Consider the following 16,171-nt stretch of genomic DNA (forward strand, 5'->3'; position numbering starts at 1 on the left):
TCGATTTCAAACAGTCCTACAGTATATCAGCATAAAGCCACATTATTGGCAGCTTAAGTATTTACAAGTGAGAAAGCCTCTAACCAAGATTAGCTACACATTCTGTGGGCTCCAATGCAAAATGAAAATGTAGGGCCCCTTGTTCAAACATTTTTAAGAATTTCAAGATGGAGACAACACGGATGGGGGCAGGCCTGTGCAACAGCGCAGGTTGAATATCCATAAAGCTGGCCCTGCCTCTAACCAAGCACCTGTGCTAAAAAAAAAAAAAAAGACACTCAAACGTGGTAGCTTACCATAATTATTGGCCTGTCCAGGTGCGTAACCAAGGAAACAAAAAGAGTGAGGGTAAACTGCCATGGCCAGCTTTTCCATGTGGTAAACACCATCCAGGCCCCACCCACCAACACAGCTCCCACAGTGCCACCCAAAAAAGTGTGTGACCAGGCTAAGCACCATGCATCTCTAGCCTCTCTCACTTCCGAATAAACAATTATGGATAATAAAGGTGGGAATAAGAATGTGACGATACAGTAGATTTAATAACATTACAAATAAGAGCATAAGAACTAACACTACCATGCAGACAAGTGATCAAAAAGGTGAACGGTAAAGTCAGTCTTGATAAGAAGCTATTTCAGAATATCTAGTCCTTTGAGGAAAAAAGAACATGAGGGGTAATTTGCCACTGTGGTGCTCTTGTGCCATGTGAACACCTGAAAGGCGTTTTTCAGCAGTTTTTCAGCATAGAAAGAAGAAAAGGTTGATCCCAGCTTAGAAATCAGGGTATTCTGGATGGCTTTGCTATGTCCTTAAAGAGAACTTGGTACTTGCTTCTAGAAGAGAAGAAGAGAAAGAAAGGTTGGGGGTGGGGGGGAAGTATTTTTTTTTAAATCATAATCATGATAAGAAAAGCACTGAAAGCTGGAATGGCTGACAGTGGTTACATGGATTCCACCAAGAACGTCTGTATACAAAGAGTCAAAAGGCTGGTGCAGGGAATAAGGTAGCATATATAGCGTTGTTCCGTAACCCACGAGGAACTGCGTCTTAACTAAACCGAAGAAACCAAGACTGAGAAAGACCTTGTTTGGTGAACAAGCGTTAACCAGAATCAACTAATCAAAAAACCAAAACCAAAATGGAACTCGTAACTAGCCCATCCTGGGCCTTGAAAAAGAAAACAAGGCCCCATAGGAAGTTTAACAGGCCAGCCTGGCAGACACTGACCAGCAACGGGTACCTGGTACTATATCAGGAGCATATTCCAAAACTAAAATTCTCTTGAAAAACAGGGAAAGAGAATACGCAGCTTAAAACAGGTGACTGATCTGATGTGACTCCTAGCAACATATACTGCACAGTGAAGCAAACACCTGAAAACAAGGGGTGGGATGGGGGTGGGGGTGCTTAAACGCCTGAGGCTCTGTCTTTAAAGCAAAAAAAAAAACCTATTCCCTAAAAGGTGACAGCACAAAGTTACCCAAATATGCAATAAGGGGCCATTTTTAATCACACACACACAAAATATTCTTACAAGGAGAAAAAGAAAATTGGGTGTAGTTTGTTTCTTAGTAATCTAGTTTTTCTCACTTTACTCCAGCTATCATCTTCCAGAAGAGGATGCTGTCTTCTTTCCACCACCGCCTCCTCCAAAGGCACTTCCCCTAAGTATGCTCCTCAGCCTGAACAGTGTGTTACGTAAATCAACATTTCTATAACCTCCTATAAAACAAACGTAGTAACATCCCCGCGTCCATCTAGCAAAAGTCACCCTTTCGATACCCAAAGGTCCAGATGCAAAAGCAGATGCAGGAAGTAGCTCACCAAAATGGAGAGTCCAGGTCAGCTGCCAAAAGAAAGCGCCACCTTAGCACAAATGGGAAATTCAAAGGACTCTGGGAAAACAATTCCTGAGAAAATTGTCTTCAACGGCAACTGAACACTATTTCAAACAAACAGATTTTACTTAAGGGGATGCGGAAATTACACCCTAACAAGTATTCGAGTGATTTTAAATGGACTTATTTGCCACAAGTTTTGGAGCTGAGTTACTTCTGCGAAGACAGAATTATTAAGAATAGGGCAACCAAAAAATTAAGTTTTAGAAAGCTCTTTGTCCTTACCAGAGCACTACATTTTGGCATTGTTTAAGCATTGTTCTTTGGGGAAGGCATACAGAGTAGATAACATACTAAATCCACCACATTTTCAGAAAATGTCAAAGAAGGTGGAAGTTGAAAATTTTACGGTAGAGATGGTCTTTTAAAATGTAAACAATTTTAAATGACGACCTGGACAGCTACAACTCCGTGCTCACACCTAGAAGTCATGGTTTGGGCTTCAGCCCTGATGGATAACAGAGAGGCTTTTTAAGGAAACGCCGTGGAAAGACTCCGTTTGCTGGTCATTGTCACCGCCACTGAGGGGTACCTGCCGGTGAACCGATGCTGGTCCGCGCGGCTCCACCAATCTCACCAGCGCACACACACACGCGTCCGTGCACGGGGGCCGCAGCTGGCCAGCCCTTCCTGCCGGGCTGGAGGCGCAGCTGCTGCAACCACAGCAAGTGAGCCAAAGCCCGAGCCTGCCTCGCCGGGCGGCCCGCCCCGCCCGGCGGCCCGCCCCGCACTTCCCGCGCAGCGCACCGCTTGCGCGCAAACCCTGGATGCTAGCAAACCCGGGATGATACCGCAAGCTGCGACCTCGCGCGGCTGCACCCGGCCCCACCTAACACCAGGCAAGAAGAGCGGCCTGGGGGATCATCCTGGCTCCAACCTCGGGCGCCCAAAGCGCCACACCACCTCCGCACACAGCGTGGCTACTGCAAATCACAAGACGCCCCGGGCGCTCCGAGGACCGCGCGCGAGGAGGAAACGCCGTTCCAAGTGAGCACGCACCAACCACCACCCACCCGGGTGTGTTCGGCTGGAGAGCCCGGTACACACATCCCACACATCCACGGGAATCTGGCCATTTTTCCAGAAAAGCCCCCTCCCCCACTTTCCCTCCAATACACTCACCTGCGTCTCGGCGCAGTTCCCTTCTCGCGCTACACGGGCCGTACCCGGGCACGTCCACGCCCGTGCACGCTGCCTGGCGCCACTGGCCCGACTCGGCTCCCGCCGCCCCCAACCAGCTTGTGCCCACAGGAGGGGCGGTGCCACCTCCCGAGGCGCCCAATTCCCTCCGCTCCCGCCGCAAGGGGCCGAGCTCCAGGAACTTCGCGTGCACAACCTCCACCGCCCCGACTAGCATTCCCGCCCTGAGCCCGGACAAGACTCCTGTCGAGCCGAGGCTGGACCCCGCACGGCGCCGCGGCGGCGGGCACAGACCGGAGCTTCGGCGTCCAAAGAGGGTCCGCCGTGCAGCGCGGCCATCCTCCCCGCCCCCACCCACGCCCCCCACACTTGCCTGCTCCGACTCGGAGGTGCAGCTACTACAGTTCGCGCCGCCAGCCGTCAGCACAGCCGCGGCAGTGTCGCTCCAGCCGGGCTCCACGGAGAGGCAGCGGCAGCGTCCCCAGTCCTGGCGGTGGCGCTAAGGTGGGCTGGAACCCGGTGGAACCCCAGCCCCACCCACGCCGCGCGGGTGACCACCCTCCTCACCGAGCCAGCTGCTGCCTCAGTGACGCCCGGGCGCCGCGGTCCCGCCGTTTGTAGCGGGGCAGGGAGGAGGGGCTTGCTTGGAAGGGCGCCAGGAGGCGGAGCCGGCGGCGAGTTTGCGGCGCCGCGGCTGCTTCCACGGCGGCCGCCGGCGCGTGCCCGGCCCCGCCGCTCAGCAGGTCCGTGCCCGCGGGGAGACGCCAGACTGTGGCCGCTCAGCTCCGTCTTTCGGGGCTTCCGATTCCGACCAGGCTCCCCGGGGCTGCTCGGAGAGCGTCGCGCGCCCAGAGGCAGCCAATTGCAGGTGCAAGTTTGCAAACCCCGAGGCTCTAGGCGGTAACGGAGAGTCAGAGTAGCTTGCGCGGGTGTTAGTTTGATATATGTGTATGGAATATATACAAACATATATATATTTTGCAAGCAGAGCGAAAAGGCTCTTCTTTCCCCTACTTCACAACCAAAAGGTCCTCTCCCTAGGGGAAAACTAAAGGCTTAGCACCCGCTGCTCCTTCCTGCCTCTCCAGATGAAATTGAACGTTCTCATATAAGCCCAAGTACCTGTGCGTGGTGCTATACTCTGCTTCAAACGCAAAGTAGGAAATCCTACACTCGACTATGCAAGCGCCTGCCGTCCGCCACATCCTCCTAACGCCCCGCACCGAAGCCCCGAAATGGCCAACTCTTCACCGAGGGGGCGTCCCAACGCTGCCTTGCCACGGCTCGCCCCCTCACTCGGCTCAATCGTTTTTCTCCAGAAAAACCTGAGCCTATCCTCAGACCTAGTCCCACGACTGGGAGTCAAAGCCGACCCACCCCCACCCCGCCCCCAGCCACGCAGCGGGAGCACGTTTTTACACCTGCTCGGCCGCTTAATTACGAGAGCACCTGTCGTGTTGGGGTTTTGTCATTGCACAAACTTCCGTTTTAACCCTCCCCCCTAAAAAACTACACTAAAAAAAATCACCTGTCATACTTACCTGAAATCGCAGGAGGTAAGAGAAAGGAACTGAGCAGTGGGCGACTGAGTCGCCGCAAGAACGTGACCGAGGTTACAGCTTCAAGGGCATGATGCGGGTTTGATGCAGCAAGGTCCGCTAAGGGCGCCTAGAGCTCCCCGCCCCCACGCGACGGGCGGGGTGAGGGGGTGCTAGGGAGGAGGAGAAGGACTCCTCTAAGCTAGGGCGGGGGTGGGGAGGGCAAATTTGCCCTCTTAGAAGAAGTCAAATCATGCACAGTAAAGTAGGGGCCTCAGCTACGTTTGAAATGGAGACAGGCCATTCCTCAATTTGGGGGACCCAGACTGGGGAGACTGGAAATAGCTAATTGATTCTATATCAGCATTTCTGTTGTCTCCCCAGATCGGATTTGCAATTAAATGACCTTAATTGACTTTGTACTGGTTCCTAGGAAAACCGCTCAAAGCGCCTGCGCCTCTTTGACCTCCCTCTAAACGGTTAATTATAATATTCCCATCCCAGGCAAGCGTATTGCTAAGAATGCTGTCTCCCAAGGTTAGGCGAAAATGGGCCTACTAAGTTTGCCAACCCATGCCTGAAACTCTTAGAATGCCCTACACCCTACTTCCTGAAACTGACTTATTTGAAGTTATGGGAGACCTCTCTCTCAACACATTTCCCCAAGTCTTCCAAACCACTTCTGCCAGCAAATGTTGCTTTTTTCTGGAGAACTCCAAGTTTTATAAAGTGAGGTACCCAAGTACCTGGTTAAAAGAGGGAAGGGGAACCCAAGAGTGTCTGGTGTAAAACAGACTCGGGGAATGACAGCAACAACTATCTGAGGGAAATAGCTAAAAACTGTTTAATCCCATAAAAGACGACTTTGAACCCCTCAACATTTTTGTTTTGCAGACAAATTTGTTGAGATTCCGACAAATCTCTCGGATGCCCCATTTAAGAAGCTATTTTAACAGGAAGCCTTAGGGTCCAACCAGATTTCCTACCCTTCTGTACCCCAAATCACGCACACCTTTTACTGGAACTTTAGGAACTGACTTTCAATTAGGAAAATAATTTCTTCAGTTAACATTGTCGGCTGTACATTTTTTTTTTATATTTAGGCAGCATTGTACAGATTGCAGTTGACAGTTTAGGCCTTGGTGGGGGTGGGGAAATCTACATCTCCCCCCACCACCACCACCACCTTCCAAAACAGAAGATGAATATAAGAAATAGGAGTGTGGAGAAGGGCTAAAGGTTTAGAATCTTAGCCAAGGATAGTGTTTGCACATTTGTGGGGGAGGGGAGAGAATCCATTCATTTTGGGGAGAAAGTACAGACGACCGTCCCCGCCGAGCAGTGTTAAGAGTAAATACTAAACGGTTGACTATTTCGCCCACCCTATCCACAATAACGCCAGATCTGCAGCTAGTAATTACAAGAGAAAACACCCAGTCTCGACATCAGTTTCTCTAACCGGTACTTGAAAATGGAGAAAACGGGGGACGTCTCCAACCTCCAATTTGCCACAGTTGTATACCTCTCGAATTAATCCTTTACAGACGTGAAATAGGTGGGTACGCAGCAACGTGCGGGGCATAAATTAAGCAACAATGGCCACGCAAGGTCCTGTCCTCTCCAGAACTCCCGTGGTGGGCACGGCCACCTTGTCACCTCCAGCCCCCCGCCACGAGATGGCCAAGTCGAGTCCGGGTGAGGGTGGCGGTGCGCTGGCTTTTCGAACCCGGTGAGTGGGTGGGGTGGAGAGCAGCAAGACATAAAGCACCTCAGCCGGCTTTGTACCTTTTCCGGTCCTCTACCTCTCATACACCACACCGGCGCTCTCATGCACACACTCACCTAGACCCCCTCCTGCCAATAATTTAAACTTCTCTTAGGCAAAGCCGGCAGTACCTCGTCCCATTACCACCACCGCCAACCCCTCCGCCCGCCCCGCCCCGCGCACATCCTCCCCCTTCCCCACATCTATCCTGGATTCTCTTTTTCGCAGCAGAAAGCAGCCTGGTTTCTCCTAAACCCTGAGAAATCACAGAAGTTAAAATGAAACGTGTCTTCCCAGCGTTTCATCCCCAACCGTTTTACTCCCGGCGTCAGTTTAACAATAGCTATTCGAGGAAGCGGGGTGGTGAGGAAGCTGGGGGGGTGGGGTAGCGCTACGTAGAGGAGCCGGCTCCTAGGGTGGCTGCAAAGCCTGGCGGCTGCGAAGGGGTTCCCCTCGCCCCGAAGGCGAAGTCAGTCGCGTAGGACCAAGGACAGGGCTTGGAAGCCACTTCCCAGAGCCCAGCACAGCGAGGCTTTCCAGGCAGCCGCCACTTCACAGACACAGCTCCAAGGATCTTATTTACGCTTTTCTGAACAAAGGGAATCTCATATCCGGCACAAGCTTAAGAATTCAGCCCTAAATTGGCTATCTTTTAAAAAAAACAAACAAACAAACAAACAGAATTATGGTCATTAGCATCCGTGAATTAGGACCCGCATACCTAGCCATGATGAGTTTTGACAGCTTCTAACCACCCCAGCCCAGCCCCAGCCCTCAAGCTGCATGTACTTTTCTCAGTCAACTACAACTCGCTGCCTGGTGCAGCATCTAAATTCCATCTGGCAATCCCATCTCCCCAGCACATGCGATCTGGTTAATGCAATTAAGCCTGGGGTTTTAGCTGGTCTAATCTGCAAGTCCAGGCTCCTGATTCCCTTTCATGCTCCTAAAGACTCTCCTTCCTTCGGTTGCTTTACAAAAGTAGAAGCATGCATCCCCCAACACCCAAGTTATCCCTCTGTTCCCACGAAATGAACTTCCAACCTCAATCCGGAGCCTCGCTCAACAGCTAGCCTCCCATTGTAGCCCTGCTCTACCCTGGCCACGTTTACCACTTGAGTTTCTGCCATTGACATTTGAGAATATTCAGTACGTTAAGCATGCGTCCAATGTATTTTAGTCTACCTCTCTAGAATTAAAAGCCAGAGCAGTAGGTTTGCAACGAGACAAACATGTGCAATTAACTTCATATTCTGTATTCCGCTCACTTACAGGTTTTCTGGGTTTGCCAGCGCATCGCTGCAACTAATGATTAAAGAAACCAAACCGAAACTTACCTTTCTCCCTTAAGGTTTTTGTGTATGTGTGTTTTTAAAGTAACGGTGCAGTTCTCCCAATAAGGATGAGCAAGAAGCTGCTGGATAGTTCTCTTAAGACAGCACGAAACCTAAACTGTGCTCTGCTTAAAAGAAGCAAATAAAAAGAAATGCTCTCGACCCCAAAGTCCAACACTAAAAGAAAGGGCGAAAAAAAAAAAAATATGAAAGGGGAGGGGAAACTTAAAAAAGAGAGTTTAAAAAGACGGAGAGACTACCCTCCTATTGCTGTTCAACTAAACAAAAAGGGGCAAGAAAAACAAACGAAGGAACAAAGAAAAGAGACGAAAGAACGTTTTTTCAAAAAGACGATGTCTTTCTCCTTGTTGCTTTTTAGGAGGTCGCTACAGGAGTAAGCTGCTGCATCTCTATGTGAGAACAGAAATAAAGGGGGAGGACGTCTTAAAAGGGAGGTGGACTGGACCACAGATTTATAGCACCGTATCACCAACCCCTTCTCTGCCTCCGCACTGCCGTGTGTGCAGCTGCTCTGCCAGGCTCCTATCCCGGGCAGCACGCGCGGAAGTATACGCCGACACGCGCCACAACGTAACTTGCTGATCGCCCCAGGATGCTGATTGGTCCAGATGCTTCCATTAAGGCCGCCCAGACGAGGCCGCGCGGTACCATTGGCGAGAAGCTGTGTCACTCTCGAGAGCTCAATGGAGTCCCGTTTTCAAGGTAAGTTGTGCGGGGAGGTACACACTTAACACTGGCGGCGAAGGGAAATGCAAGAAGCAGAAAAGCGATGAGACGAGAGCAACGTGGGAGGGTTGAAACTGTACTAGCAGAGTTTGTGATATGGCACGTTCTCCTTTCCTCTTAAATCTTTCTGCTTCCGAAAGATCCATTTCCTTTGCCATCACTGTCACATCTATGGCATGTTTCTTTATAACATTAAAGTCTGTCCGGTACGTATGAGTCACTGAGAGCTCTCTTTGATCTGAGTGAAAGGGATGAATGTACATCCATTATTTGCCCGCATGCTTTTTTCGATGTGTTCCAGTATTCCGTGTAAGATATTAGGCAATTTTATGTCTTTTTCTATATTAATATATGCATATTGCAGATCTCATTTTTTTTAAATAATTCTTTTAAGATCAGGATGAAGTCAGAAACGCTTTGAAATAAAACTGCACCACTTGAATTAGCTTTCATTTCATGTTAGGATAGAAAAGTGTAGGACAAACGTCGTGTCCAGCAAAAAGAAGTACTGAGTCTAAGGTCCTTCACTTTGAGGTGTATAATGACTCTTAACAAGAGCAGGGGTATATATAATTAGAACAAGCCACTCCTTTGCATTTGCTGTCGGTACAGTTCTTGGGCCACACATATATTGCTGACAGTAAAGATAGTCAAACCTTAATCACGGCTCTTTTTCTGAGGATTTGGGAAGTTTAACCAGTAGATTAAGTGCTGTCAATCCTTCTGCTTTATACATGAGGACTACTTTATTTCAACTCCATATTTTATAACATTCAAGAGGCTAGATACAGCTTTATTCGTAATATTTATTTCTTCCTCTAAATGAAAGTGTGGTTCTCAGGATCACTTTGATGTACAAGTAGAGACAGTTATTCACTTGACCTGCATTCTTTTCCAGCCAGAATTTCTTCTTTCAATCTGGAAAGATAGCTCCAACTTCCTAGAGAGTGCTTACATTTGTTACACAAATGATGTAAAATATATTCTCTAGAGGCATATGCCTTTCTGAAAGGAATTCCTTTGCCTATTTAGTACTAGTCACTATCTTTGAGAATGTCCATAAGAGAAGCCACAGGTAAGAGTTAGAGGTTGCAGGAGTGTGGGGCAGGATGGAGGAGATGGTACCAGAGCAAAACGACTTGGAAGTGAGGAGTAAAGTAAGTCAGTGTTCCTTGAGAGTGTCCTTGTGTGTTAATGAATGAATAATGGCAAAGAACAGAAGACCTGTTTATTTCCCGTATAGTCCGTATAACAATGTTTGAGTTCTATTACTTTACATGACAATAACTCAGGGGTTGGGAAAGAAGGCCTGAGTCTATATGTTATCTCATAATTAGCATTTATAATAATCATGCCCTAAACCCAACCCCACTCTTTTATATAACAATAGCCCCTGGAGACCCAATTTCAACTTAAAACACTTCTCTAGACCTGGGTGAAACTCTTGGCAAGAAAAAGAAGTTTGAAGAAATGGAGTCAAGAGAATGAGGGAAGGAAAAGTCAAGTGAAAGACCTCACCTCATCTAAAATAGATTAATCACTGCATGGAGAAACAGCTGGAGGAATGGGTTTGTTGTCATCCTTCTCAACATCCTTCAACGCCAGCTCAGGACAGAGAAATAAATCTCAAAGTAATAAATGCAAGTTGGATAAAAGTATAATATTGTTTAATTTAAACAGACTTATCTATATATTGAATTGTCTCTTCTCCTTTTTAATATGCTCTTAAGTTAATATTGAATTAGTTGCATGTATTTCGTGTATTATTCTCAGTACTTTAAAGATAATCTTTACCATTAGCTTGCATGAGTACCTTCTAACTGGGTGGAAACTACTACTTTGTTTTATTTTTTGGTGCATGTTTGTATCTACAAGAAATATTTGTAGACTGCAGTGGTGTATTTCCCAAAAGGATTGTGGGGAGGTGTGGAAAGCTGGAGGCTGTATGGGGTGATGAATACCTGTGTTCGGTAGTCAAAGAAATCATGTAAAAAATAGTAAACTTGTGCATTCAAATGCCAAATGCTAATTCCACAGATTCCATGTATATGCTTTTTTCAGTTTGGGCAGAGGAGCAAATATTTTTCAAAATATTGTCATCTTCAACATGCTGTCTTCTCTATGTAGGTAAAATAGAGTTAAATTATTTAAGAAATTAAAAATATTTTAAAATTCTAGGTTACTTCTTCAATAGAACAAATGTTTTTAAGTTTAAAAACTTTTAAATGGATAGATATATCAGAAGTAGCATGTACTTTTCCAAGTTTTAAAAATAAAAACTGAATACAGCCACTTTAAACCAAGTGATACCTGGATATAGATTTAACTTTGAAAATCATGTTGCCTTAGCCTGAACAATTAATATATACTGTCTTGTAATTAATGAACGCTTCTGTGCAAACATTATACTCCAAATAAAGCAAAAATGTAATTAACCTCATATAACTCTTGATTCATATTTAAGTTAAAAATATTACACAGTATCTTCACTTTCATTAGAAAAAGTATTTAAAAGACATTTGACTTATGATTTAGTCATGTTAGCTCTGATGTATCTTCAAAGTCCTCAGCATTTTGAACTGCAACAGAGGGGAGAGATCAGAGATGGAGGGAGTCTCTGAAAGCTTGGAGAAAAAGTTTGATATGTAAAAAGTTGCAAAAAGAATGGTTCCCAAAGCTGGAAAAGTAATGAATTCAACTGATTATTTTACTAATGTTTCTTTATCAAAGAACACTCATTCACAGGAATACTCATAAGGTATTGTGGGCAATGGCTTTTAGGATAAATGACTCCCTTACACTAGTCCTCCTTGGGGGGAGGGGAAATGATGATTGATTTTAGCATTTTATGATAAAGGGTGAGCTGTAAACCACCACTGTAACTTAAAGAGAGAGAGAGAAGTAAATAAAGCAGTTCATCTATGTAAATGAGTTTACAATGTTTGGTTAGGGTGGTAGCTGCAAACATTATACCCTCTCAGGTGAGTAAAAATATTTTTCCAGTTTAGTTTGTTTGGGGTTTTGTGGTCATAACGTTGGAAATATAATTGTTTAATGCCTGCATGAGGAATATATATTATATAACTTGCTGATTACTATTTTATTTATTCTTCTCAAAGTAGTATGTCAACTTTCCTTCCACAGTTTAGAAAACAGAAAATAGTTGTCTAGAAAGGACACCAACTTGATTTCTGACCGTTCCAACCCGGCAAGGGAATAAGGCAGGAATTAGCACCATGGACAGAGACTAGCAGACCCCTGCCAAAACGTTTGCAAAGCCAGATGAGTGTTTTCGGTTGCTTCCCTGTGAAACACGGAGACTACACGGGCTTTAAGGAAGAGGCTGTCCTATTCCAAAGAAACACATTGATTTTGAGTTAGCTGGCTTTTCTTAGGAACCGGCCGTAGTGACAAACTTCCAGGAGGGGTTGAGCCCCGAACTCGCTGCACACCTTCCACTTGTTCTACTTTCTCATTGCCCTGATGAGCCTGTCTTTCATCAAAGTAGTCATTGCAAGATAAAGACAAACACAGGTAAAGTCTGCTAAACTTACTCCAGAGTTTTTTATCCTCGAAATTCCCCGTGGGAATCGCAGCAAAAACGCCTACCTGATCTCCTTCGCTCCCCTTCCCCAAACCGTCTCCTGGCTCCCTCCACCTCCTGGCAAAGGGGGCAAAGCCTTTTATTCAAAGGTGAGTGACTTTGGAGACTATTCTGCAAAGAACCCTTAATATTGCAAACACTTTCCTTTAGGGACAGTACCAGGGGCGGCAGTGAACAGGATCACAAACATCCTTTACTTTCTTTTTACATTTTGTCTTTAAACTCTTGTTCCAGGGGTAAGACTGGAGAGGACAAGAACAGACTTAGGGAGAATTCCCCATAAATCAGGAGGTTAATATTCACCGTTAAAGACATGCTGATTGTTTATTCAAATGTTAAAAATAAATGTAACGTAGCGTCGCTGTAAATCTTTGAAACCAGACTGGATTGTTCTTCCCCTCTCGTTTTTTTCCCAAGCAAAATCTATGAGGTTCATTCTCCTTTAGATGATTTGTCTGCAGATATTCATACTAAGATCTGTTGCACATGCCCCAGAGTATCTCGGAAAATATATTTTCAGCTTCGGATCGACGATCATTCATGTACACGTACCCACAAATGACCTCAGATTTCTTTTTCTCTCCTCTTTTACTCAGTAGCAACTTTTAGGAGGACAAACTCCTGAGCATGGAAAGGAGGAGCTAGGATGTGCAGGTGACAGAGGGTGAGGGAAGAAAAACTGGAGGTGACAAAGGGCAAGTTAGAGCCTCGGGTCCATTTCTCTCAGGGATGCTAAGAGTCTTCTCTAAGCTTCCTCCTGGAGCCGATACATCTCATGCAAAATTAATACAAGTAATTAAAAATAGCAGTTTCCAAAGTTAAAGGAAACCATCTGTCTCAGCGGGTGGTAATCAGCCTCTTCACTAGTCCCTTTACGGGGACCTGGGAGGAAACGGTTTTTCTGCTTCCTATGCTCGGAGGCTCTTTCTTATATTGAAGATTTATGTTTCCACTTGCGTGCAATGCACGTCTAATTTGAAATAATAAAGCCGGGCTGAGCAACCAGTCAATCAGAGCTATCAACTGCGCTGGGCACGCTGCCCTGCCCCCACCTCCCTCTGGTCTCCAGCACTCTTTCCCTCCTTCCCCTCTCACTCTCCAAGCCCTCCTTCTCCTGTATTCTCCCTCCCCTGCTCTCACACACACTCACACTTCCCCCCCCCCACCTGTGTTTAGATCAAACCTGTGCCCCCCAGAACAAGTGACGGCACCGGGGCACGGTGACAAAGGCGGAGTTTGTATCGGAAGAAGACTGAGGCCCGGAGAGACACAGCGGCCAGAGAAACAGCTGTCTTATCAGCCTGCTGCAGAGATGGAGATGGCTCCAGAGGTCCTCAACAGATAATCACTTGAATAGGTTTGCAATGCACCAAACTTCACGCTTGATAAGGCCAACCCAATGCAGAGAGCAGCCCAGATCTTGCTCCATTCTGTTTTATCTGGGCTGTAAATTAAGAAATTGAAATTCAGGTGGCAGAGGCAGCAGTCTGCTGATAGATCGCTAAAGTAAACTGTCATTAAAATGCTTTGGGCAGGCAGAGAGGGGATTCCTGGAATGGGATATTGTTTTTAAAAAATGGGGGGTAGGTAGGGATCGGCAAGACAGACAGTCCATCCTTCTTAAAAATTATTTGAGGAGGGGAGGGTGTGAGGAGAGACAAAGGGGCACGGCACCTTTGTCATGTTTTCTAATCACTGCTACAATGAATAAACAATTTTAAAAGTAGTTAAAGTTTGGTGTAGAGATTAAGGAAAAATTGAATTTTGTCTTTATCAGAGCAGGTGGCAGAGGAAGCTTTCTAACTACAGCATTGGAAACAAATTCCAAATAGACTCTGAAGTTTTCCTTTCATTGTAAGAAAAGCAGATCAACTCGATATAGAGAAGTTACCATAAACTGAGGTTAAACCTAACCTTTTTGTTGAAATGATAGGGCCACATGAGAAATTCCAGGGTGGTTTGTAGAATAGTCTAAGAAGGTGTCAACTACAGAAAAGAATCTGCTTAGCTACTTACAGGGATAACAGTTTTTCAAACACTCCCTCCTCTTTACCCAGATAATTTCTATGGGGTAGTTTAGGAAACTAAAAAAATTCCAGGTGTGTATTCTGATGCCACCTGATTCTCACAACACACTTCATATTTACAGTCTTCTGTCTGCTATTATGAATATGAAGTTTGAAACTTTATGCATAATTTGAATGTTTCCCCCAAAATTAATTTAAAATGTATAATGACCAGCATAGCGCTAGTGACTTTTTTGTCTTGATTCACTAATGACTTTGAACTGTACCTTGTTCTTTGTGTCATAAGTGAATTGCAAGTTCATTGGTGTGTATTTATGAAAGGGTGTATTTTCCATAATAGCATTTATATTTTAAGTTTTTGGAACATTTATAAAAATGTATCTTTAACTGATAACACATAGTTAATGCAACATTAGAAAATCAATCAGTTTTTATTTTAACCCCAAAAATTTGATCAATGTCGAAATGCACTTAACTGGCAACATATAGCCTTTAATCACTTTGGGGTAAGGAAAAATTTAAAATAAGTTTGCTGGGAAAAGTTATCAGAAAAATTTTAAGGTTCTGTTATTTCAGTAGTTACTAAACTATTTAAAGATACTAAAAACAATTCTTCTAAACTCTGAAGTTATCAGATTACTCATAGAGTGGTAAGCAAATAAATATGTCACAGAATCTCAAAGACATTTAGTTGAATAGTTACATGCAAAAACCTTTCATATCTTGTAGCACAGAGAACAGGTGGGTTGGTTGGTTTGTTTCTTAATTCAGGTGTTTGGATGAATGAGTACTGTGTGTATTCTTTAATGAAAGAGAAATTTATGTTTATGTAAGTTAACTTTTCCCTTACATATCATCATTTTTCAGAATGGTATTTTTGGATTTAGTGGCTACTGTACAAGCATTTTAAGAAATATTCTTTTAATGGATCCTAGCCTTTTAGGCACTATTATATTATCTTCTGATAGTCAGATAACAAGGTATTTTTTCTGCACATTACAAGTACCCAAACACATTTGAATTACCAGTTTTTATGACCCACTAAAGGTATGGTTTTTATTTGCATTTTTAAAAATCAATTTGAAAATATGTACACAATGATCAGTTTAAACTTTATCATATGATACAGGCAGGACTTTTTAAAGATATGAATTTGCTTAAGAGTTAAAAGATGCATTTTCACCAAGTCTGAAATGAGAGGAAAGCTATTTCATAAATTTAAGTAATTATAGCTTTTCAAAAGTAAAAGATAATTTTAAAAAGAAATTTTCATTGAATAGAAAATGTTTTAGCATGAAATTAATGTAAAAACCATTCCTCTACTTTTATTTGTCACAAATGAATTATATATATATGGTTTTTAAAGGCATAGCAATTCATTATGCATGATGACAAACAATAAAATAGCCATAAACGCAAAATGTGTTTTTTAAAAAGATTCTGCATTATTTATTCTTCTCTGTGAGAAATGAGATAGTAGATTTTAAGGCAAACAGTCTTTATATGATATACAAAGACAAAAAATTGAAGCTTTTGAAATATCTAAAAATTGTGATTTTTTTGTTTATAACCGATCATTATTTTATTACACAAAAAAAATCAAACCTAACTAATTGTATCCTTCTAGTTATAACATTTATTTTTAGGTGCAGGTCAAATGAGTGATAGATACATGATCAGTTCCTGTTTCTGAACAATTGTTCCTGATCTTTGACAAAAGGCCCATTTTAGTCTGATTCAAGAACTTTTGAGTGTCTAGCATGTGCCAGAACACTCAGGTTCTCATAGAACAGAATTAGAGACAATAAATGCTTAAAGGACATCAGATTACTTTTTAGGAAATCCTGTAAAAGGAAACTTTGGGATGTTTAAATAATGCAGTTAATGTGTTGTGTAAAACATATTCACAACACATTTGGGTTTTATTATTGTTTATCCTTCTAAATTTTTGCACAATATCTCTTTATATTTTTATTAGTCGTAGTACTCCTTTAAATAGAAAATTTATGTTACCCTTCTAGGAGATATAGTTTTGCAAATTGTTAAGACCTTGTGCTTTGACTTCAAACACAGCTGGATTTGAATCTTGTCTCCACCACTGTGGGGCCTTGGACA

At 44.1% G+C, this 16,171-nt stretch overlaps 1 protein-coding gene across 26 annotated transcripts in view; it reads right to left on the minus strand.

The window, feature by feature from the left end:
* The window catches only part of ELAVL2 (ELAV like RNA binding protein 2), a 202,504-nt gene that overhangs the window by 168,143 nt on the left and 18,190 nt on the right, over positions 1 to 16,171 (minus strand). For 10 of the 26 annotated variants that reach the window (XM_023728668.1, XM_023728663.1, XM_023728670.1 and 7 more), the window contains exon 1: positions 7,682 to 8,190. The exons of 4 other annotated variants lie outside the window; for them this stretch is intronic. The gene's annotated coding sequence lies outside the window, so the exon portion shown is untranslated. Of the gene's footprint in view, positions 1 to 3,023; positions 3,278 to 3,414; positions 3,661 to 4,163; positions 4,356 to 4,582; positions 4,953 to 7,681; positions 8,191 to 16,171 lie in introns of those variants that run through there. 12 more of the 26 variants (XM_004373527.1, XM_023728665.1, XM_023728659.1 and 9 more) reach the window with 5 other exon arrangements.

The sequence above is a fragment of the Trichechus manatus genome, unplaced genomic scaffold (genome assembly GCF_000243295.1).
Source record: "Trichechus manatus latirostris isolate Lorelei unplaced genomic scaffold, TriManLat1.0 scaffold00025, whole genome shotgun sequence".
Lineage (NCBI taxonomy): Eukaryota > Metazoa > Chordata > Mammalia > Sirenia > Trichechidae > Trichechus > Trichechus manatus.